Below are 3,418 nucleotides of genomic sequence, written 5' to 3' on the forward strand. Positions count from 1 at the left end.
GTACTTACGTCAACCATTTTCTTCATGATATATTAGCCATAATGTAAAATTCACTATCGGATTATCTGTTTTTATCATTTTAACAACCATATTATCTACATTCTGATATATGTAATCACATGACTTATTTTAGGAAATATGACATATTTCTGTCTGTAGTTAAATTATCCAGTCTGCTAAATTTCAATTTTTCGTTTGTTTGTTTTTCAAATATTTTTTTTAAATAGGCTGTTATCTATGACATCAATTCTGCTAACTTAAAATTATCTATCTGTTTCTTACAGTTGTAAGAATCACTCTTGATGAATTGGAAGAATAGCTCTCGGGTAAGAAAAAATAATTCATTAAATTCTATTACGTCCCAGGCATATACCCGTCTTAAACAATAATAATATTTATTTATTCTGGAACTAGTCCCTTTATAATAATATTAAATAAATCAAAATTAGGCTTTAGAGCCTTAGATAAAAATACAAAATTTTTAAAATAATAGTAATTATAAAATATCATAAGAAAATTAAAAAAATTAATTGGAAAAGAAAAAACACACACCCACACACAGACTATTTTGTGAGACTTAGTAATTTGGACTCGTAAACAAAACGTGTTATTCCGTGGAAAACCAGAATTTAAAATTTTGATCCACAATACTTACAAAAGTAATTGTTTTTTAAAAGATTTTTTAGAGATTCAACGTCTTTATATCTTCAAGGTATTCTACATGCTACCAGTCTATTCTAGCTAGAGTGGGAACATGCTCTAGATGGCTCAACGAGCAACAAGTCCTCCAATTTTAACTTTAACGGTAAGTAAAACTTATATGCACGCACTGCAACATTTTTTAGGTTGATTTAATTAATAAATCAAAAAAAAATTCCTGAAATTGATTATTGCAGGAAAATTGGCTAGGATCAGAGGGAAGAGTGAATCAATCATTTTTAAAACATGTTTAGGAAAAATAGTTATGAAAATAATTTATCAATATTAGACTTCTAAAACGTTTTTCAAATAATTATCATTATTAAGCATTTAGATTAAATTTTCATTTTCATCAATTATTATACACCTTAATTTTGATTGTGTGAAATTAATACTTAGGATACTATATTGTAAGTGTGTAAGTAATTCAATATTACTAACTTTGTTGTTTAATAATGTTGTTTAGGTACATTAGAACAACTGAACATTCAGTCCTTCTTGAAATTAAAACAGCAATAACTGTTAAGCTCGAATGTAATGAGAGAGGAGAGTCAAAGAGACATTAACAAGAGAGTAAACTTAATAAGACTGAAGCATCTGTTGCTCACTGCTTTCGAGTCCAACAACCCTCTCCTATTTATTGTTAGTCAAGTTTCTCTTAAAGAGAAATAAAAATTTCTCATGGGGATAATTTACCTTCTGTAATGGTCTGATAAAAAGTTTTATTAAACATTAGAAAACCAGTATAATAGTTATTTAAAACAAAAAAAACAAGTGCAGAATTCCCATCACACAACTTTCACAAACCACCAAACTTTGAGTATAAATTAATTTTTCAAAAAAAGGATTAATATTTTATATTATTTTTTTAAATAAATCAATTCGCATCCATGTTAAGTCGCCACAATCTTTATTAAATTAACAGTAAAGTTTCGGCCTATTCGGCCAACCTCAAGGACAATCTTAAATATAAATTTACACCTCAATAGCAATTATTTAAAAACGTTTTGCAGACTATTCTGTCCAGGTCATTAACATAATTAATTTAACATTAAACCAGGTCACAATTTCATTAATTTTTAATTTTTGATTACTAAAAACAAACAACTTTCTTATGATAGATAAGATCTGATTTGACTTTTCCGAGGTTATAATTAGAAGCCGGATTTTTGTGCAATAAACAAATGAAAAACCTGTTGTAAAAACCCATATAGTACAGTATAATTTAAAATAGGGTGATTTGACTAGTTATTAATGACCTGGGCAGAATAGCATGTAAAACGTTTTTAAATAATTTGGTGTGTGGTGTAAATTTATATTTAAGATTGTCCTTGAGGATTGCCGAATTGGACGAAACATTGGACTCTTGATGATATAATTAAAAGAATGGTTGCCAATTGATTTATTTAAAAAGTAAATACCAGTCTCAAGAAATTGAAAAGATTATATATAAATTTTATATTACGTTTAAAAAGAAAATGTCTTACAACGGTATATATATCATACTACTTTATGTATGTAGATATATCATTATTAATATCTCATTACTACTCTTATGTCCGGAAATTTATTTTCAGACTTAGGAAATATATTATATTTTTTCTGCTTTAATTATTTGCGAAATTTATTAGTAAGTAATATATAACCATTTTCAATTACAATTACCAATTAAACATTTCTTAGTTATTTTCAATAAACAGAACAATATACAGATATTTTAGAAGTGCTGAAGAGGAAATTCAAATTCTTTATATAACTACTACATATATAACTAAGAAATAAAATTAGAGCAAAACCCTTAAAAAAATGTAACAAATTTTTTTTTGTTACATTTGTTTAAGGGTTTTACTCTAATTTTATTTCTCAGTTATATATGGAGTAGTTATATAAAGAATTCGAATTTGTAACAAAATAAAAAATTGTATTCAATTTAAGTCTATACCAAAATAAAGTTAAATGGTGTATTTTTTTTTGGTGTTTTAAAAATTAGTACGGTATTTAATGGGGGCTAACAATAAAAACATTAATAAATAATAAACTAAATTATCGAGAGACCCAACATCACATATCTCTGACCCAATTCAATTGTCTTATCTCAAAAAATATTTATTTTAAGATATGCATGTTATCATAGCAAGAAGGTTAAAATCTATTCAGTTCAAAACTGTAATATCTTCGAATACGCTTTTTAATTAGATTTTATGACATATGTTTTACAATGATTCAGTGTTTTACTGTATAGACTTCTAATAACAGAAAACATGTGTAGATCAAAATAACCATTTTTTGAGATATTCCAATCCTGAACGATGTGAGGATAGGTGTTAAGTTACCTGAAGCCAAATTTTCGGAAATGATTCCGAAAAAATTATAATTAAAATTTATATTTTCTTCTATATCAAATATAATTTAACAACTTTAAGATCACACTTATCAAACGTTTATATTTTACGAAAATAAGCAATGAATCAAATTTTTAAAAACACAGTGTGCAGACGCACGAACTAAAAAGTACATCTCCATTTTCTTAAAACAGTAAATTAAATTGTATGTTGTAGTTAAAGTAAGCGCAGATGTTGTAAACATGCCTAACAAAAGAATACTTGTGTTAATTTTTTTTTTATGAAAAACTTGAAAAAGAAACATAAATAATAAGCACACATATAATAAAAAGGTTTAAAAATATCCATTGATTAATGTTTTTCATTTAAAAAAATAT

General features: G+C 25.8%; 1 long non-coding RNA gene across 1 annotated transcript; it reads left to right on the forward strand.

Annotated features, from left to right (window-relative positions):
• Positions 1-218: 218 nt before the first annotated feature.
• Positions 219-1,293, forward strand: LOC106689367 (uncharacterized). The gene is made up of 3 exons (XR_001344419.2): positions 219-326; positions 713-805; positions 1,166-1,293. It is a non-coding gene; the product is annotated as an uncharacterized lncRNA (long non-coding RNA).
• Positions 1,294-3,418: the final 2,125 nt, after the last annotated feature.

The sequence above is a fragment of the Halyomorpha halys genome, unplaced genomic scaffold, assembly GCF_000696795.3.
Source record: "Halyomorpha halys isolate HHAL.00 unplaced genomic scaffold, Hhal_1.1 Scaffold1343.1, whole genome shotgun sequence".
Classification (NCBI taxonomy): domain Eukaryota; kingdom Metazoa; phylum Arthropoda; class Insecta; order Hemiptera; family Pentatomidae; genus Halyomorpha; species Halyomorpha halys.